The sequence below is a fragment of the Lissotriton helveticus genome, chromosome 1_2 (genome assembly GCF_964261635.1).
Source record: "Lissotriton helveticus chromosome 1_2, aLisHel1.1, whole genome shotgun sequence".
Lineage (NCBI taxonomy): Eukaryota > Metazoa > Chordata > Amphibia > Caudata > Salamandridae > Lissotriton > Lissotriton helveticus.
The window spans coordinates 93,021,970-93,044,168 of NC_136058.1; the positions used below are offsets into that span (position 1 = coordinate 93,021,970).

The 22,199-nt window shown below is 45.4% G+C and overlaps 1 protein-coding gene across 4 annotated transcripts in view; it reads left to right on the forward strand.

The window, feature by feature from the left end:
• JAK1 (Janus kinase 1) overlaps positions 1–22,199 on the forward strand; it is a 490,769-nt gene that overhangs the window by 95,208 nt on the left and 373,362 nt on the right. Inside the window, exon 1 of one of the 4 annotated variants that reach the window (XM_078669090.1) lies at positions 21,164–21,545. The exons of the other annotated variants lie outside the window; for them this stretch is intronic. The gene's annotated coding sequence lies outside the window, so the exon portion shown is untranslated. Of the gene's footprint in view, positions 1–21,163; positions 21,546–22,199 lie in introns of those variants that run through there. 4 annotated transcript variants of the gene reach the window in all.

Here is a 22,199-nt window from a genome sequence, read left to right on the forward strand (position 1 = left end):
GTTGCACGCCCCGTGCAGAGTACAGGGGATGTTCAGGAATGTATATTGTTATGTAGTCTCAATACTGAATCTTTCTCAGTGTTGGTGCATCTTGAACCCGGGGCAGTGGTAGACGTAAATCTTTTTATGAGCACAAAATAAAAAGCCAGATTTAGAGCTAAAGTTGCCTGGTTTGTCAGCTGACACCTTAATTGCTAAGAAAATCTTTTTTAAGACTTGTGGGAAATAGGATATTTTGTTGGGCTCTGTTTTACGTTACCAGATTTTGGTGTAGAGTTCCATTGTGTGACTCTCAAATGTGGATTGGTGGAGAGAGAGGTGTTACAATAACTTTTTTTGCAGCATGTGGTGACTCCAGACCCAAGTTTGTCCATGAAGGTGTTTCACAACCACATACTTGCTTGTCCCTGAAGGACCTTTGCTCGAACCTACAATGTTTCCGGGTCAACCTTTTTGATTACGATCAATAAAATGGCTGGGACTCAACATAGAAAGCATGAGTTAAGTCCTTTATAATAGAAAGGAAAAACCACTCTAAGACCTTAAAAGCATCGCAGGTGCCCTGGCTCTGCAGAGGGGTCTCAAGGGTGGACAGAAAAATTGGCCTAAATTGGTTCATTACAGACATGAAGCTTGCTTCTGAATGCTTGGGTATTTGCTGGTAATGCAGGTCGTCCCGTTATCCTAGTTTTAACCACATCGATGCTCGAGGTGTTCCGCCCCTGTGCTGGAATATGCAAAAACCCATTATTCATGACGAGCTGGGCTCGTCATGAGCGTGCTGGGAGGCTACTGCATGACGAGCCCAGCTCGTCATGAGTGTGGAAGGGGTTAAACAGGATCCCACCACCTCCTCCTTTTGGACATGATTTCGATGGATTAGCGGGAAGGAGTGGATTGATGCTTCACAGGCCATTTAAAAGAGCTTAAAAGCTCAATTACAGTTTGGTTTGGTGTTCATGTAATCTGGAAAGGGCATTTTAAGATAAAGCTTTCTGCAGACAATCATACACCTGTTCTGTGGCACCAGCAGCCTGTACTAAGGGTTGAGCAGTGGCTGTGTGACGTCTCGTGAAAGGCAAAGGCTGCCACTTTCCAACTCGTTCTTATCCTCATATAGAGCAGTTTCTCCCCAAGAGGCAGACTGGTCTGTGATCCTAGCTGCATCCTGTCCCAGGTCTCCCGTACACCTATCATCTGAACTGACTTCTGCAGAGCATCACCAGTCCAAATGAGCGTCCTTCGTTGCTGTGTTGCTTGGTAGGGTGCAGGCAGCCACCTTCTCTGACATCATCACACCTTTCTGGAAGGTTCTCGGGCTCTCTATAGACCTGTGTAACCTCTGAGTACTCCACATCAAGAAAACTTTATAATTACCTTCTGCTAACACTGTACCCACCACAGCATCATCGTCATATCCCTGTCCCACACAGGGAGGCCTGCACCCTATTGCAACCAGAGCACAGCAGAAGAAGCGAACCGCAATACCGGCACAACAGCATCACACCTATATCTGCAGTGATAGTGATATCACACCTATATCTGCAGTGATGGTGATATCACACCTATATCTGCAGTGATAGTGATATCACTCCTATATCTGCAGTGATAGTGATATCACACCTATATCTGCAGTGATAGTGATATCACTCCTATATCTGCAGTGATAGTGATATCACTCCTATATCTGCAGTGATAGTGATATCACACCTATATCTGCAGTGATAGTGATATCACTCCTATATCTGCAGTTATGGTGATCTCACACCTTTTAACTGCCGTCATAGTAACAATACTTGGGTATTTGTAATCTCCACTCCGTGTCCTTATTCCAAAATGAGTGGGTGTTAAAAAAATTTATGCATTACATTAATGTGATAAAAAAAATCACATTAATGAAAGCCCGTACCATTTACAATACAAAACTCACACTGGTACAAATGCATTGCAATAGATTTCGCAGTTACAACAAAGTGAGCTATTGCCATTTTGCATTACACCATTTGATTAATGCTTCACGAAGCGGAAAAAAAGCTATTACATTTACAATGCCAATAGCTCAAAATAATGTCATTGCGAAACCTATTGCATTGTAAATGCTTGTTTCACTGGTGGGGAAGAATTCATTTTGGATTAGGGTGGTCAGACGTCCCAGTTTTCCCAATACAGTCCCGGTTTTTAGTGGACTGTCCTGGCGCATTTCTTCATTTTGAGTAAATGTCCCGGTTTTGGGACAAAGGTCAGGTAATTGGAAGGCAAGCCCTCCTTACATGGTCGCTTCAGAAGAATGAAAAAATTACGTTTTTTATGGTGTTTGCGTCCCGCACAGGAGGAGTTAGACTGCATGCTCCTAGCAGATGAGAGAAAGGGTGAAGAGAAGGGCATGGGGCATAGGGTGGAGGTCCAGCCACAGATAATGTTAACGAAATGTAGCCTTGGAAATGTCTGCCTATATATACACCCTGTGTTAAGTTTTAACGGGGTATACCCATAAAACTACCCGACCTGGGTAATAAAGGCAGTACGTTTAGAAAGGGTCAGGGTAGTCCCTGTAGCTTTACATTTGCATCAACGATTCACCACAGACAACATTTTCATAATTCATCATATCAAGAATTTTATTTCCAAAGCGTAAAAAAACAAAGAAACAATTACTCAATGCTCTTGTGAATCAAAGCATCCATGTTATTCCATGTATCTGCTCTTGAAAACAGATTTATTGCCAAAGTAGGACATTCATTAAAGGCTCTTGTAAGTCAAAGCATTAATGTAAATTCATAAAACTACTTTTGGTACATTATATCGCATGTAACATTTGCAGTGCTCACAGTGAAAATAGAAAAAGGAAGGTTTTGAGGGAAATAGGGGTGATTGGGTTGATGGGGGACGGGGTAAAGGTGGTGTGACATAAACACGAGTTCACTTATAGACGGTTTGTACCTTTACAGCCTATATTTGGTCCATAGTTCCCTATACTCATAACACATAGGTCAAGGTCAATCAATTTCTTCTGTTCCTATGGTGTGAGGTTACGTGGTAGTCTATGTTTCGACCCCGGAAGGTGAAGGGTTAGTGATTCTTCATAGTGGGGTCTTCATCAGGACAAAAAGTTGTGGAGCACTTCAGAACCGGCTATCAATGAACGTCTGGGGTGGGCAGTCAACCGCTCCTCATTTTTAGGACGTTCAAAGTAAGCGTGGGGTAGTGATTTCCTAGCTTGTACAAGGTATCCTCAATCTCTGTAGTTTGGATGCTATACGGTGTCAGTGATCTCCCGTAGTGGGTTGCTAAACAGTCAACCAATATAGAGTCTGCTCCTCTCCTTCACTCGCGAAAGGCACTTATACCCTGCTCAGAAAAGCTGTCGTTGCTGAACATGCCACTGCCATTATGTGATGTATAAATCAAGAAAAATTATGCGCGGCTCACTGACATTAAAAAGGCAGGGACCGTCTGTTTTGCGTGTCTGCGTGGCACTAAATTGAAACATTTTCTGGAACCTTCTATATATATTAGTACAAGGCTATGCAAAAACCGGGACAGGACAGATATAGAAGTAAGTCTAAAGGCTTTCGTCCTGCTTTTATTTCTGGCGTGTCCCAGTGTTTGGTTGTCAAAATCTGGTCTCCCTATTTTGGATGACATCTGTAATGTAAACTAGGTGACCAGTGATTCCTCTAGTTTGAATACATTTGTGAAGAATATTGTTTATAAATAAGGCTCCCTGTGTTCCGTTTTTACTGATTTAAATACAGACAGAAAACATTTTTTTTCCTGTCTGTATTTATTTTTAAATGTGAATAAAAACGGAAATTGGGTTGTTTTTGAGTGGTTCTAAATGCTGTCTATCATGACTGACAGGCAAATAGCTGTGCAGATTGCCAGGCAAGTGGATTAAAAAAATATAGGGATTTTAGTAAAGAGTCTTAAACAGCAGTAGATTTGCACAAACTTGATGCTAAAATTTACATATTTTCTTACAAGTGCATATTTTACCATCTGAGAGTGTATATATCATTGAAATCTGTGAGGCGTTCAGGCACAAGTGCACATTAACTGGTTAAATAAATGTGGAAATATACACATTTCAGCTTAATTTTTTCACAAAACCTAAAATAAATATGGATAAATACAGGTAAAATTAGCAAAAAATAAATATGGATAAATACAGACGGAAATGACAACAACAAAAAATACCATAAAAGCGGGAGCCCTATTTATAAATGATGGTTTCATGCTTAATCGGGAGTAAAACAGTGACTTTTTGTATTGGCAATGACATTCCAGCTCCCCTGTGTCAACATATTACCTGTAGAGCCAATTTGCATACATTTTATCCCCCGCTGTTGCAGGATTTTGTAGTTAATAAGACCAGTCCATTGGATTACTTCTGTAATGTAAGCAAGGTGACCAGTGATTCCTGTGGTTTGAATACATTTGTGAAGAATATTGTTTGTAAAGTATGGATTTGTGCTTAATCGGGAGTAAAACAGTGACTTTTTGAATTGCCATTGACATTCCAGCTCCCCTGTGTCAACATATATCACCTGTGAAGCCAATTTGCATAAATTGTATCCCCCCGCTGTTGCAGGATTTTGTATTTAGTAAGACCAGGCAGTCGCTGCTTCTGCTAAAGAAAACCTGGTTCCGGATGTCACTGAAGGTCATGGTGAAATGACTGACAGCCTGGTTCCAAATCCACAGGCGACTTTGAACCTGGCAGGGCTTTGCTGCTTTGACCTGGACGTGTTTTCATTTTAGTAATTAGTTGCGAAATATCTGAATTGGGCTGTGGTTAACAGCTGTCTAATCCTGTAAGGTCTTTTAGTTTTTACAGGTATTTGAAATATGAAGTTAAGTTGAACAAGCCAGGATCTTCCCAATTTCAAGATCGTCAAATGTTAACATTTCAAAGTAGAAAATGATGTATTTGTAGTTTTTGTGGGAAATAGGAACCTCAAGATGTAATACTGCAAGTGTTGTGAGACAGCTACTAGAAAAAAGTTTTAAAAATATGTCTTACGACTGTCAATGAGTAAACAGTCAGTACTTTACATTTCAGAATTTGTGGGAAATTATTTTAAATGTAGCTTTAGTTTTAAACCCTTGGCCTAGTACGCGTTTTGCCTTTTAAACACGATGCATTTCAGGTAATTTTTTAACACGGTTTAAGAGAAATTTACCCAGAGCTCTATGGAGAGAGAGTTCAAGATTCTTCGGCATAACCTGATTAAATTATTCGAGGATGTGATGCTTCTCAAAACTAGGTATCCAAAAAAGTGTCTCGGAGCTTCGTAGTGGATGAAGAACAGCCAAGAGGTTATCTTCCTCTGCCAGATAGATATAAGTAAAGAATCTTTGGGTAGCATAATATGAACCAAGCTGGCTGTTCCTTAAATGCATCCACAATGTCTATATAGATAACCAATGTATGGTGTTGAGGACACGGGCAATGTGGTCTAAAGGATGACTGCCGCTCGCAAAGGTGGGGTGCCGCTCGCAAAGGAGTGTTTGCTGCTTGGTCGTCCTGCCGTTTTTTAAATGCCCAGGAACTGTGCTGGAAAGTGAAGAGGCGCTCCGCTGAGCGAAAAGGGAGAAGGTGAAATCGTAAGGGGGACGGGACTGCGAGGCTCAACAGGCTGTGCGCACAAGATCTAGCACACCTGCTGCCTCTTCCCGGGTCTCCTCCCCTCCTCACCGCCTACTTCACTCCTCGCGGCCCCCGCTCCGCGGGTGCCGCTCGCAAAGGAGTGTTTGCTGCTTGGTCGTCCTGCCGTTTTTTAAATGCCCAGGAACTGTGCTGGAAAGTGAAGAGGCGCTCCGCTGAGCGAAAAGGGAGAAGGTGAAATCGTAAGGGGGACGGGACTGCGAGGCTCAACAGGCTGTGCGCACAAGATCTAGCACACCTGCTGCCTCTTCCCGGGTCTCCTCCCCTCCTCACCGCCTACTTCACTCCTCGCGGCCCCCGCTCCGCGGGTGCCGCTCGCAAAGGAGTGTTTGCTGCTTGGTCGTCCTGCCGTTTTTTAAATGCCCAGGAACTGTGCTGGAAAGTGAAGAGGCGCTCCGCTGAGCGAAAAGGGAGAAGGTGAAATCGTAAGGGGGACGGGACTGCGAGGCTCAACAGGCTGTGCGCACGAGATCTAGCACACCTGCTGCCTCTTCCCGGGTCTCCTCCCCTTACATTCCTTCCGGCATATGAACTGGCACTAGGCACGCGTGAGCGGAACGCGTGTGCGGAACGAATCCCGGGACAAAGCCCGGACTAAGGGCGGATCCTCTGAGACCCTCCGAGACACGAGGAGCCAGGGGCCGGGCATACCCTCTTGCACATCAGGTACTGTTTGTTCCCTACTTTTCTTTCTCTCTACGACCATCGCTTATTTAGACAACGATTGCTTATCAGTCAGAGATGGCGACTACCAACATTGATCCACCCACGCAGGGCAATCAGGGGTTGCTGCATAATGGGACTCTGGATAGCTACTTTTCCAAACCAACATCGGATTTAACACAGGATATAACTCGTGAGATTGTCTTGGCGGAGCGGCGGGCTGATCGGCGCCGATCCGTGGAAAGTATAAAGAAGGGATCTGTTTCCCTACTCCCAACTAATGTGACTGCATCCTTTGATACCGCCATTGATATGATAGCGACTGAGCCACCCCTTATCTTGGACAGTTTGCTCCCAGAATTTAATACAGTTGTTCTTTCACCTGTCACTGTATCTGGGTCGGATATTATCAGTTTGCCCGGAACACCAACGGCGAGTAGCTCATCGACACTAAAGGGAGATGTTTCATCACAATTGTATGTAGTTCACAACAAGGCAAAAAAATTGCCGGTTGCGGGGAAAATTTATGGTCCACCACCGAACAAAAAACAACGTAAAAGGTGGGATCCTTTGCAACCGAAATTGACCTGCTCAGACTTTGGGGAAAAACTGTCTAAGGTTGTCAAGAATCCCTGCGTTGTTCAAGTTGATTTACAGGGCCCCCATATTATATCTACTCCCTTAGACCAACCTAATACATCTGTGGATGTGGAGGATAGTATGGTCACTGACGCAATTGATGATGTTTACATTGAAAACAAGGGTTCTGTGTCCCTATTTGATATTGAGAATTTGATTAAATCTTATTCTGCATCCATATTAGAAAGGTTGATGGAAATGGAGTGTAGATTGGTTAAAATTGAAAATGTATTGGTCAAACAAGACTCTGTAGGCCATAAAGGTGTTAGTAATGTGGTTAGTAAAACATCGAATGTTGCACCCCAAATCTTGGCACCTATAGCCCAACCACCTCCATCTTCTTCCTATCATGCTGTGGTAAGCCCTTCCCCAATCCCAGTTGTCCCTAAAACTTCGGGGAACATAGTATCAGCGATTGTTCACCATCATGCATCCCCCAGTTCTTCTCAATCGAAAAGTGCTGATTGTCAGCAGGGTAATGCCAAAACCACAAATAAATGTAGTGACAATACATCTAAAATCACTAGCAATTCTTCCAATTTGGTTTTGGCAAACCCGATAAGGGAAACTAGGGAAACTAGTCACAACTGGGGTAACCCAAAAAGGGTTCTGCTGCCCGAACTTCCACCAGAGGCAGTACCCTACGTGGTAGTTCTAACAGGTGTGCCGGTCCTGGAACCAAACAAAAGGGAGGGTTTCTTCCAATTAAAGAATAAGATTATGCATTGGCTAAGAATGTATAGGCCAATGGCAAATCATATTAATGGGGAAATAGTCCATGTTCGCCGTCTTGGATGGTTGGGGGGTAGACCCAAAGACATAGACGGGGATGTGGTGGTTGTCAACTTTAGGGATCCCATTGCAGTACACTACATATTGAACTGGCAGATGGGCAGTTCCAATAACACGATAACCCCCAGACCCTTAACGTATTTTTATCCTAGGTCAGTGGTGTTTCCATCCCAGTATCCCCCCCCACATTGCTCAACTCAAACTCAGCCATCTAACTACCCCTTCGTACAGAATGCCGGGTATGTCGGGAGTAATCAATATGCGCAGTACCCTTTGAGTCAACAGGGTGCAGGAAGCACGTATTATCCCCCTTGTCTTATGACAGCCCCTGACCCCCTGGGTTGGAACCATGTTCCGGTTAGAAACCAAAACTTCCAAAATAGAAGGATGGACCATCTTAAACCCTTCACGCCACTGGAAACGTCAAATCGTTTTGATGTTTTCAGTGGTCTTGACAACTGTGATTGAATTTTAACGAATGGGGGGGTTGAGGGAAGAGACATGAGTCATTGCATGGTTCCTGGCCCTGCAATAGTGTGTAGCCCATTGCCAATTGTAGTGCCAAGGCCATTAGTTAGATCTGCTTCTGACATTATAAATATTTCCGAAGAACAGGTGGTACTATTATGCCCTCCAGGGAACTTAGTTTCCGGGGAAACTTCCCCGGCAGCTAAGTTGATGTCGAGGGCTAATGTATCTACACCCTCAGCACCTGGGGTGCCAGTTAACCTGGTTTGTTGGAATGTAGCTGGGGTTGCTAGTAACCTGAGGGACCCCGAGTGGGCTGCTTTTATAGAATCTTTTGACTTCTGCCTACTCCAGGAAACATGGGCTGTTGATATTCCCCATAGGGTGGGTTACAAGACTTATGGCATTGGGGCAACACCCTCTAGAAGTGGTAGAGCGTCGGGGGGTCTTTTGATTTGGGCAAAAATTAATTTAAAGGTTAATATTGAGCAGATAGACGTGAATTCCGTAGATATCCTAGTCTTAAAAATAACAACCTCCAATGGGAATAAATTATTCTTAATAAATATCTATAATAGGCCAGCCCCCTCTTCAAAGGAATCCCCGATTGTTTTCCAGCTGGATTGTTTCTTGAGAGGGCTGGATCCTAGGGAGGATTTTGTTATTTTGGCTGGGGATCTGAACTGTAATTATGAGCCAATTTTGGGTTTAAGTGAGATTTTCGAGGAAGAAGACCAGGTGAATAAGATCCCTCTGCTTGGGAACTCTAAATCGGTTAAGTGCTCTACTTTGGCTCTTCAGCTAACTAAACTATGTACAGAGCACTTTATCAGGGCTTGTAATGGTCGGTTACCGTCTGACATCTCAAAAAAACCAACCTTTGCTAGAAACAGCTATAAGAGCAACTTGGATTTCGTGATGGCTTCTATCCCTCTTTGGCCTTATCTCGTAGATCTCGACATATTGGAGAGGACTGAAAGTGACCATTTTCCTCTAAATTTGTCCTTAGATGCAGCACTGTTTAGTGATTCTTCATCCGAGGAAGGTGCTGGTGATGGAAATGAAATTCACATTAGTAATAATAGGAGATCGCTCAATTGGCCATTTATTTTGGACCATAGCGATTTACTCAGTGAAATATATTCACTTTTTGCTGGGACATTTGCTATATATTTGAGCTTAACACCTGAGGAGGAAGTAAAAACCTCCTTTTTGGCTATACATCAGGAGTTTAACTAAAATTACTGGTCACTAAAATGCCGAAAAAAGCTCAGCAGAAGACCCAGAATCTGTCACACAGCAAACCCTGGTATGGTAGATCTTGTAGAGAGTCGAAGAGGGAACTGATAATTGCGATTAAATCCAAGTCACAATTTGATGTTCACAAAGCTAGAAACAACTACAAATCTGTCCAAAAGATATCAAAAAGAGAGTGGGAGGAAGAGAAATGGGCGGATTTGCTGTCAGCCGCAAGGTCACGCAATACTGTGGTTTTTTGGAGGTTGATAGCAAATGGGAATAATGCAGGAAGGGTGGTTAAGGACACTTTCTTAGACGAGCAAACCTGGGTAACCCATTTTACTAACTTGTATAGTAAATACGACGATCCTAATTCAGTATCTAATATAGCAAGTTATGTAATTCCAGCTGATCCGCTTGTTTTCAACTTAGGGGAAACCGAGCTGGCATTAAGCCAAGTTAAAAGTGGGAAAGCCCCAGGTTTGGACAAAATCCCTGGGGATCTTTATAAGCACGATCCAAAAGTATGGGCACCCTATATTAATTATCTGTGCAATAAATTATCATGTAGCTTAGAATTCCCTGAAAGCTGGAAGGGAGCGGAAATTGTTTTAATTTATAAAAAAGGAGATAGGAAGGACCCTTGTAATTATCGGCCTATTAGCTTAATGGACATCCTGCAGAAAATTTACTCGCGTCATATTTTAGCACGAGTGAGTATTTGGTTGGATGAAAACTCATTCTTGACTAAATTTCAAGCCGGATTCAGGACGAAAGTCAGCACTATAGATCAGTGCTTTAGATTCTGCTGCCTCTACTGGAAGTACGTAATGATAAAAAAGGCCCATCTGTACGTTGCCTTTGTGGATTTAAGGGCAGCGTTCGATTTGGTGCCACGTGACCTCCTTTGGAAAACGTTGAGTGCAGCTGGTATGCCAGATAATATAGTTGCACAGATCATAAAATTACATGAAGGGAACTTTGCGAGAATTAGATGGGGTCCAAATGGCGAACTTTCCAGGAAAATCCCGATTGAACGAGGAGTTCGCCAAGGATGTGTTCTGGCCCCCACACTTTTTTCCATTCTCGTAAATGATATTCCCTCATATTTAGAAAGATGTATAAATGATGCTCCCAAATTGAATGGTGAAAGGGTAGCATCTCTATTATTTGCTGACGAGACAATCCTGATTTCCCAAACAAAGAATGGTTTGCAGACTTTATTGAACACTTTTAATGAATATTGCTGTCAAAAGGGGCTAGAGATTAATGTTAAGAAAACGAAGTATATGGCCCTGAATCCAACCAAACCTGATAAGGGGTGTTTAATGTTAAAAGGAGTGAAGCTGGAGTCAGTGCCCCACTTCTCATATTTAGGGGTGACGCTAGATTCCAACTTCACCTGGAAAGCTCAATTGGAAAAAAGTAAATTAATATTCGCCCAGAATGTTAAACCAATACTTAGAGAGCAAAGTTTAAGTACCAGTAAAGCGGTGTTTCCAGTAATGGAACTTTTTAAATTCAAAGTCCAATCATCAGTGCTCTATGGTGCAGAACTGTGGGGGTCGGGTTCCAAGGAGACCTTCAGTGTCCAAGATAATAATTTTCTGAGAAGCTTGGTAAGGGTACCGAGAGGAACCCCATTAGTACCTCTGCAATTGGACCTTAATTTTAAAAGAACAGACCACCATGTTTGTATTAGACCTCTTATGCTATGGGTAAGATTGTGGCATGTCCCTGAATTACAAGACTATAGAGAGGGGCTTATAGAGATTATGGCGCTGGACACCCAGAAAAAAATCCCATGGCTTAGACATGTCAGCACCTGGTTTAACAACATAGGCCTGAAACATTTTTGGGAGAACCCTGAATTATTACCTTCCAACCCAAAATTAGTCCTGAAAAGGGCCTTTTGGTCCTATGTAGCAAATATGACTGTGAACTCCATAATTAGCGGTCCACTGGTTTCAAAATTCTTGAACTTTAAGGATGAACCGTTCTATGAGACCTTTATGGACGAAATAGAGCCTCCACTTGCCAAAACGTTGTTTTTAAAGTTTAGATACGGTAATCTAGTATTGAAATCAACCTTGGCTCGTTGGGCAAGGAGCCGTGATCCATCTTCTGAGGCATTGGACGAAGTTTGCTCACTCTGCGATAACAATCAAATAGAGAATGAGCAACATATTCTTTTTTTTTGTCCCCTGTATGGCCAAGAAAGAACAAGATGGATTAAACCAATATGCCTATTATTAGGCTTGAGATCCTACCGTCAGGCTCTGAGAATTTTGACCACAAACACTTCACAGCAGATAACATTTAGTGTTAGTAGATTTTTACTTTCTGTTTGCCACCGCAGGAAAAAAATGGGTCACAAGTTGTAACCAAGTTTCCCACTTCTATGGACCTGAATTATCTTTGGACTTGAATTATGGACTTGAACTCGTTTTTAATAGTACCGCTCAACTGAAATCGCTCCTAAATTTATTGATACGTCCTTCTATCTTGCATGATTTTTATTTTTATGCTCCAAGAGTCCTTCTACATGTTTTGCACAGTTATATAATATGTTCTGAAAACCTTTTAATTGTATGTTATTATTAATTCTTTTATTGTATTGTATTGCGTAAATTGTTCTTTTATGGCGTCAAGCCGAAATAAAGAGAATTGAAGAAGAAGACTGCCTGATTGCAATGTAGCCTTGATGGAGACCAGATTGGCTTTATGTAAACTGCTGAGGATATTGTGTACATAATCCAGTCTGGGCAGCACCAAGACTTGTGTGATTGTCTTAAAGTCCGACTCAGAGAAGTAATCTTTATCATCTTTGAAAAGCCTTCACTGGAATTGGATGGGCTTGGCCATATAGTTTGCATGTCCATGTAGAGTAAGCCTTTTATGTAGGATGATGAAGGATTTGGTAGAATCAACAATGATGGGGTTTGATTCAAAGATGTTGAGGCATTTTAGCCACGAATAAACAAAGCGATTAGAGGAAGGTACGGGAACATTGAGTTTTAGATGATTTGGTGCCACCCAGGATCTGGCACAGATAAAAGAGGTGCTAGATGTGAGCAGCTTAGTAGGCTGTCACATACAGTGTCATCAGTGTCTTGGTGGCAGTATTGGCTGATTCATGAAGTCGAGGAAAGTTTAATTAATGTGGGGGGCATTGATGTAACCTTTAGGGATGTCGTACTGGAGAAGAACTGGCCAAGAAAAGGAGTTAATTTGTTTTACCTTTTGTGCGTGGTTGTTCTGCAAGAATGAACTAGTTTGGGACCTTACATTAGGTACTAGTGATTGATGGTATCAGACTCGGCCAAAAGTTGAAGAGGCTCAGCAGCAAGAGTGTTTGCAGGGATTTTTTTTGGAGGGCCTGGTAACTTCAATTTTCTGCTGGGTTGCTTCTCTTAAAACAACAATTAACTTAAATGTGTGCAACACAGTTTTTTTAAGTTACTGCTTTAGGTTTGGTGCCTCCTAGTTTCCTTCTAGTATTTTACATGCTTCCTTGGTATTAGCCACAGAGTCTGTATACGAAGTACCAGAAGGTCAAGAGTGAAAGGATCTCTATTTCCTTAAAGAGTGGATTTATCTAACGCTGAGCTTATCCAACTACAATTACATTGGTCACGCCCCTTTGAGAGACTCCACCACCCCCCAGTTTTTTCATGCCATTTAAAGCCCTACTACCTAGTTAGTCACAGAGTATTAGGAGTTGTGAAGCTTTTAGGCCTAGAGGAGTAAGCGGGTGAATTTAAGGCCAAAGTCATTGGCTGACTCTGGAATTTGATAAATATGAACTCCTGAATCAGTGGTAGAAGGACCTGGAGATAAAGTGAAGGGAAGACATTCAGCTTCATTAATGGAGGGTGTATGTGGCTATGATAGTGTGAAAGAAATTATTCAAACTGTATTCATCCCACCCCGGGCCTGATTAGGAGTGCCCCAGTTAACTGCAAAATGTGTAGTCACTAATGTTGACACACTCATTGCATTTAGGAGTGTGGCCTGAAACACTGCATCACGCAATTTTCTCCAGGTAAGTATCGTCAGGTCAAACCTGCTGATAGTTACTAGGGGAAAAGGTCCTGAAAATACCAGGACATTTTGCTTTTAGAGAAATGAGCACCAAAATCATCATGTTGTGCCCCATTTTTTTGCAGGTAAAACTCATAAATGGAATATTGTATTGCATCAGACAAATACTGAATGCCAGGGTGTCAATTATTTTCCAAATGTGATTAAAAAAAATTCCAATACCGGGACACTCGTTGTGAGGCCCTTTGTGTAAAGGAGTCTTGGGCACCCACATTGAATCTTAGGGTTTCAAAGGGGGCATCATATTGAACCTGATGGTTATAAAGAGGTGTAATACATATTGCCCAGGGTGCATTTTTTGCTTCTTCATTCAATGAGTTTATTGCGCAGGGTGGATTTGAGGTTTTTAGAGGGATGAATTGTCCTGGGGCATCTGAGGATTTTCAAAATCTAGCATCCAGTGCGTTGGCCACTGCAACTCTCAGCCCTGCTTTTATAGTCTCTTCACCTTGTTGTTAGCGCTTTACACAACAATGTTAAATACTTTGTGTTTCTACAATATATACTTACTCCTCCAGCACGTTGATGCATTTAGCAGCGGAGAGAGCAATTTGCCATCTTCTTTCGTCTTTGTTATTTGAAGTGTTTCCATGCCCTAAAATATTGACATTCTACAATGGTTTTTTTTATTTTATGTGTCTGGAATTTATAGGAAGTGTAAATTGTAAAGATAAGTGATTACAATAAATACCATGTTGGTGCCCGATACCATTTATGTTATAATATAGTTGTCACTTCCGTATTGTGTTCTGTTGAATAGTGGTGTAAATTGCAGAGGCCGCCGCATCCACCCGCAGGGTGGGGGAGGCTCAAGGGCCGGCGCCATAACCCACGCGGTGCCAACAGGGGGATGGAACTGGTCCTGGGCGCCCTGAAGCGGCCAGGACCAGCGGATACGGGGTGCGCACCAGCCACCCCGACAGGAAGTGACCTTGTGACCTGGGCGCCCATGGGGGGCGACCAATGGCCAACCTTGCTACCTTTGAACCCCCCAATCAAAGGGGGTTTCACCTGAAGCCCTTGGGGGCTCAGGGGGATTTAAGGATCGCCGCTCCCCAGCAGAAGCACAACGTCTTCGAAGGAGCTGGGAGAGCGGCGCGACAACGACATCGTTTGAAGAACTGGGGGAGCGGTGCAACTGAATCGACTGAAGAAAGGCGAGACCCTGTCGGCGAGGTACGGGACGAAGACGAAGTGGAGGAAGTCGAGACCCGGTCGGCGAGCTCCAGGTCGCGGACTAACTGAGAAGCTCGGTACAGCACGACGACCGCACTCCCATCTCCTTGGGTCAGCACAAGAGGCTTGAGGCGTCGAACACGGCAACGAGAGGTAACCCGCCCTCGCTTCTCCCCCGCCCACCCAACTAGCGCGCATCGAGCCGCTACGGTGAGAGGGAAACCAGGATAGCCAGAGAGCGGAAGAGAAGACGATGAAGTGCAGAGCGGCCCCCCAGCGCCCCAGGCATCGATGGAAGAAAACTGTCACGGGTGGCATCCAGACTCCGAGGTGGGCAGCGCGCCGGAAGAGACGACGGCGAAGTGCAGAGTAACTCCCCCCGGCTCCCCAGACACCGAAGAAAGAAAAATCTCGGCTTCGGCGACGAACAAGGCGGAGCAGGGCAGCGGTAGTGGCGAGGTAAAGTAGCAAGGAGGGGTTAAACGCTAGCGGCAGTGGGGCATGATTAAGTTGCTGACATGAAAATGCATTCAATTGTTAAAAGCCCCATCTTCCAACCGCACAATAGGCAGGCAGAATGCAACACGTGCGGAGTCCCAAAAGTAGCCCCTGTGTTTGTTGAAAAGCGCGTCCATTTCAATACACCGTCGCCCAGCCCGCCCAAGGCAAAGCTTTCTCGGTAGTGCGGATCGTAGTGTCGGCCACAACCGAGGTGTTGAAAATCCTTTGGTACGATACTTTGTATACTTGGGGGGCAGGGTGTTACCAGGTGATCGGGTAAACGGGAGTTATAATTGTTTCTGGCCGACCGGGCGAGTGCAAATGGCCCGCGTCGGGTAGTATTTGACAAGGCCATCAGACTAGCGGCAAAGTGGTAGTAGCTAGGAGCTGGAATTACCAAATGTGCTTCCTGGGTGCTCGTAGCTACGGAAAATGCATACCTAATTAAGGGTCCAGGGTGGCACACACTAAAGTACGCATTTGCCCCCCCGAAACCTCCAGAGGCGTCCCGCACAAGGGCGGGTTTTATCCGCGAGTTGCCCAGGATAATACTGGGGGGGGATTGGGCAGAAGTGTTGCATCCCGCCGACTTCCCCCGTGTACAAAAAAAAAAAAAAAAAAAAAAAAATAATAATAAGGGGAAAGGGATGTTGCTTCGCGCGATACAACGGGCGCCCGGCGAGGCTATATGAGACTTAAAATTATTCTCAGCCCAATATATGTTGGCGGCGGAGGTTGGTTGCACCAATTCATAATGTGCCTGCGTGTTGGTTGCACCAATTCATAATGTGCCTGTGTGGTGCAAGGGTTATTTCAGGACCCGCAGTCTGGCCCGGACACGCTAATGCCATTAGGATAAGGGGGCGGGCCCAAGAGGCTGGACGTGAAGCAATCGGCATCCCGACCCCCCCCCAGGCCTCCCCCGAGCCGCGGCAGACTCCGCGGAGCCTGCATTAATGACATTTTGCAGTGCTGTGCCTCGTTCGGGACACTGGCAGCAGCCAATCGGAGACGTCCTATTCAGCACTGAAGGCATCAGCCAACCCTTGCAGCGTGACTGTAGTATATCCCAATCCGAGATGTCTCATTGAGCAAAATAAATATATGCCCCCCTTGGGCATGCAAGGGCAAAACAAACCGCGCTTAACAATTAAAGCGCACCGACGATGATTGACCGTGTCCCCGTAGCACACCCAGGCGAAATCGTGCAATTAGAAACAATGTACAGAGGATGCGCTGCTAATAAAAAGGGTTACATGCAGGGTTTCTGAGGAACTTGTTTCTAAGATGCAGGCAGTGCACAGAGAAATACAAATGATAGGCGAAAGATGCACGTACTCAGTGCACAAGGAAATGGTCTAGTGCGGGAGAGGAGTTGTAACAAGCACAGTTCCCGTTGTATTAGTAAGTTTGTGGAGATCCAGAGGCGCACGTGAAACCCGTGGCACGGTTGGATCTGTGCTCTGCCCGCTTCAAGTCCAGTTAACTAGTTGCAAGTGGTGGCTGCGGCCCCAGTTGTGTCATAGTGTTTAACAGTATGGACAATAAATGAACTGCGCACAGCGGAAAGATTTAAGAAAAAAGCAACCGCACTACTTCATTTCAGTACCCCGGACCACGGGGCAGGTGTCTCAGACTGGGTTGGCTTGCTACGTAATTAAGAAACGGATGGCACAAAAACGGGAAATCCATATTTTCCTTTGCATTCTGGGACTCGTAGTCCTGTTTATGCCTCTTTGAACAGAGGCCGGCAAATAACGAATTAAAAGGAAATCCTGAGTGAGCTAGTCACACAACAACGAGAGCCTTGACTGAGTGGGGTTACACTGTAAGTAACTTACCTCTGAACGGCCAGAGGTTACAATCCTCCTCCAAAGTAACAATTTGCACCAGGGTGCTCCATGCAAGGGGTGCAAAAACCACCGCGCCCAAGGTTGTCAGGTCAACACGCGCCTAGTTCATCCTCAACTTGATTTTGCTTGGCAGTCTGGGTTGCCTCACGCCCGCACATACACCGCTTTATTTATCTACAGACGGGCATGTGCATTAATGGAAAAAATGCACATCAAGCACTTGTGAGTATCGTCAAAGATTCCGAGTAGGGTGAGCCCCCTACAGCTGCAATGGGCACCACGTTTACACTCCCTCAGGGAACACCCAGGTTCCAAATCCTGTTGGGCACAGAACGCGTTGAGAGGTTACCCCCACCTGGCAGAATATCCCCACGCTTACAGACCTGCAATGCCCTTATTCCCAACATAATCAAAAAAAAAAAAAAAAAAACACGAATATCTACTGAGATGGGTTAAAATGCTACATATGGCAGGCTTGTCCGGGACTGGCTGGCCCCATACAAAGACTGAGGTATGCACTCCAAGAACGTGAGTGCTTCACGAGCGTGAGCCCCTGATGGGGGACATCCGAGACCTCACCACCTGCATTGATTTTCAGTCCACGCGCCCCGGCGGGAAGCAGTCTGCTCTTACAAAGCTGTTTGTCCGAACAGGTCTATTGATAGTAACGATAAAAAGGGGCAACTGGGACCGGGCAGCAACAAAATGCTTGCAAGCGCTGCCCTTCTTAAAAAAAAAAAAAAAAAAAACGCCGGCCCGGGAGCCGCACACAGCAAAACATGGACCAGAGGAGGGACAACTACAGGTATGTGGACCCTGATTACGGCCTCAGTTGACCGCCTACTCCATTAACCGGTGTGGGTAGGTGTAGGTTTTACCAGTGGTAATCCACCTTCATGCTTTCTTGCCCCTCACTCATTCAGGATCGGGGCTGCAGCCTCGGCATCGCAGCATGGCATGCCAGAGGAGAGGATCCAGGCCATGGGCAGGTGGCGTTCCAGGGCTTACAAGTCATACAGATGGCCACATCTTAAAAAAAAAAAAAAAAAAAAAAGAGAGAGGGAGCGGCCGCCTTGGGATGCTGCACGGCAGGGTGCTTTGTCCCTCAACCTAACCCGGTGCGCAGCAAGCCACCGGGCCCAAAGCGACGTACATCCGCTGGATAGGTGAACAAGGTATATGAGATGGGAGCAGCTGCTGCCGACGCTGGATAACCCCATGGCTGCCCGACGTCCTGATCATTCACCTTGGGGGCAACGACCTGACGCGACTGGGGCGCAAGGCAGTGGGGCAGGCCATCCAAAAGGACCTCACCGAGGCGGCGACATGGCTGGGTCCAACGACGGTGGTCTGGTCGGAGATGAGCAGCAGGAAGCACAAGGCGGTCGATAATGCAAGGTAAAAAAAAAAAAAAAAAAAAAAAGAAAATTGAGCAGCGCAATGCACAAGTTCTGCTCCACCAATGGCCTGGAATCAATCAGGCACGGCCTCATCCACCCGGACTGCCCAGAGCTGTACGCCCAAGGTGGGGTCCATCTCTCTGACAAAGGGATGAAGGTGTTCTGGGATAACCTGTGGGGCGCAATGGCACCCGCAGGTTGTCTTAAAAAAAAAAAAAAAAAAAAAAAAAAGGAAAGGAGGGGTGGGTAGCCGCGAACCAGAGGCAGGGGGGAGCCGCAGAAAGACGTGAGCCTCCCTGCGGCGTGGCGGAAATCCTACAATCGTTGGCTAACCAAACACACCGGTGGGCGGTGTGTAGGAGGAGGGCCACTCACTTTTCAATGCCGCACGGCAGGGTGACGTGGCCGCACAAAGGAGGGGAGGAAAAGACGGAGACGGCACTCGCGGCCCAGACCCGGCCGGACGGCAGGGCGCAAATGGTAGCGAGCTGGGGACCTAACTCCAGGCAAAGAAGCTCCCCTCCATGACACCCAAAAAGGGGTGTGGCCAACCAACTACTGGAACACCAATAAAACTGATTAAGAACTGGTTGTACACAAGTGCCATTTACGAACTGATGAGTGCACGAGAGACAGACACCTGTATCAGAGGAAGGTGTCATAAACTGTAATGTGATGTGCATGATTGATGGTTAAAGTTCGCAAATGAAGATTGTACAACCAGTATGTTATTAATATTGTTATTAATAATCTTTATTGATATTAATAAATCTGCGGCCAACAATGACCACCACTAAGAGCTGAGATTGTTGGCTGACATTATTGACTAGGACTGATGGGGGAATACGGAGAATGTATGCAGTATGTCCACCAGCAAGTAAGTATAGACGGGTGACCCACTGAGTAGGCACATGCGAGGGTTATTGCAGAGGCCGCCGCATCCACCCGCAGGGTGGGGGAGGCTCAAGGGCCGGCGCCATAACCCACGCGGTGCCAACAGGGGGATGGAACTGGTCCTGGGCGCCCTGAAGCGGCCAGGACCAGCGGATACGGGGTGCGCACCAGCCACCCCGACAGGAAGTGACCTTGTGACCTGGGCGCCCATGGGGGGCGACCAATGGCCAACCTTGCTACCTTTGAACCCCCCAATCAAAGGGGGTTTCACCTGAAGCCCTTGGGGGCTCAGGGGGATTTAAGGATCGCCGCTCCCCAGCAGAAGCACAACGTCTTCGAAGGAGCTGGGAGAGCGGCGCGACAACGACATCGTTTGAAGCCCACCCACCCACACCTGAGGAACAGCAGAGTCGCAGTGCTGGACAGTGGGGAAGGCGTTGGCGGAAATCCTACAATCGTTGGCTAACCAAACACACCGGTGGGCGGTGTGTAGGAGGAGGGCCACTCACTTTTCAATGCCGCACGGCAGGGTGACGTGGCCGCACAAAGGAGGGGAGGAAAAGACGGAGACGGCACTCGCGGCCCAGACCCGGCCGGACGGCAGGGCGCAAATGGTAGCGAGCTGGGGACCTAACTCCAGGCAAAGAAGCTCCCCTCCATGACACCCAAAAAGGGGTGTGGCCAACCAACTACTGGAACACCAATAAAACTGATTAAGAACTGGTTGTACACAAGTGCCATTTACGAACTGATGAGTGCACGAGAGACAGACACCTGTATCAGAGGAAGGTGTCATAAACTGTAATGTGATGTGCATGATTGATGGTTAAAGTTCGCAAATGAAGATTGTACAACCAGTATGTTATTAATATTGTTATTAATAATCTTTATTGATATTAATAAATCTGCGGCCAACAATGACCACCACTAAGAGCTGAGATTGTTGGCTGACATTATTGACTAGGACTGATGGGGGAATACGGAGAATGTATGCAGTATGTCCACCAGCAAGTAAGTATAGACGGGTGACCCACTGAGTAGGCACATGCGAGGGTTATAGCAAAAGTTATTATTCCCCCAACTGAATGGTGCACGAGTTGTCGACCTCTTTCGAATGAAATGATGCATCATCCCTACAGAAATTCATCCTTGTGACCTCTAGGTGCATGGATCACAGCAGTGAGTGCTAGGGGGTGCACCTGACTAAAAGAAAAATACATATCAGTTTATATTTTGTGTTTATGGTAGGATCAACAGACTACTTGAAGAGCAATCTGTGTCAAAATTCCGTGTATTTTTTGTAACATGTCGATTCTGTACTTTTGTATTCTTTGCGACAGCTCTGAAATACCCCATGTCTTCTTGTTTTGCAGTTCTGTTTATTTTTTATATGTGAAAATGATAGCTTTTGTTTTTATGTTATTGCCCGCGATATAAAACATGACAATGCTGTTAATGCTAGCAGCCCTGGTATGTGTTGGCCTGCTCGTTCATTTTATACAACCTTTTTTTGTAAGCTTTGTTGCCTACCCAGAAAGTGTAGACCCTTGAGAATCGCAAATAAAGATGCTGATACAGGGTTTAACATGTCAGTTCCGCCTAGGAAGAATGTACTTGCCAGGAGATGAGCAGTTACACCGAGCTCCTCGGCGCGTCAGAAGGGGGGGTGGGGCCTGTAGAAAAGCACTGGGGTGTAGGAGGAGCAGGCTGGGAGGGGGTGGCAGCTTGTGGCGAGGAAAGAGCTAGCGACAGGGCGCATCACTCAAGGCGGAAATGTTTGTTGTTGAAACTGGATTACAAGAAGGAACCACGCCAGCCTCGGGGGCGCGCCGGTGAACTTCAAGGATGCCTGGCACAGTAATAAGCCCGCGGGGCTTTCTGCTAGCTTTGTAGAAGGGGCCACCACCACCCCACATGTGCGTGTGCCTATTGCCAGACGGTCGAGCGCAGGACAGCTCGCTCACCAGAGCGCCCAGAAACCCAGTGGACGACCATAAGACACTTGTTTAATTTTTTTCGGGCCGGTTACCTTGGTTGTGACTTTTGTCCGAGTTGAATTTAGTGGCTGCAGCCTTCAACCTATTACTGTCCGAAGAGATTCCTGTTTCTCCTGTCTTGTGGACGAAGAAAACACTTTCTAGCGATACTGTAAGTTCACGCCTTCATTTTCAATGCAGGTCTAAGCTTAACGCGAAAGTAGTGTTTGAAAGTGATTCATACATATTTTTGAGCGGGATTGGAGACGTTCACCCAGAATAAAAATACTGATGTTATTGCTTCCAAAGCCGGACATGCCCCGACTGTGCATTCGTTTGCGATGTGATATATATATTTATTTGTATGTATCCCATCTATCGCTTTTCTCTGCAAGCTAGATAGTCTTGAATTTTGAAACATGGTCATTTTAAGCATAATTGCAAGTTTTTTTAGGTGAAAAGGAAACACAAAAAGCGGTTTATTCGAGAAGATTTAAAAATAAAAACGTTATACTACTGCTCGGTTCTATTCGCCTTATTTCCTTGTTCTGTTTACCAAATTCTTTTACAAAGTGTTACGTTCAACTGTTGCATGGTGTACAAAATAATTTCGTAAATGGATTCGTTCTGTTTTATGATTGATTGGTGGGCGCATCAAAGCCCAAACAAAGCCCTGTCATCTCCTTGCTGTTGTCAGGCTGCGGATTTGGGATTAGGCCTGCTGAACACAGCACAGATCTTAACCTAGGTTCTTAACAGCAGAAATAACCTGCTGGCTCAGTTGGAAACTCTGACTTAATCTTTTAATCTGTTGAAGTTTCTGAAG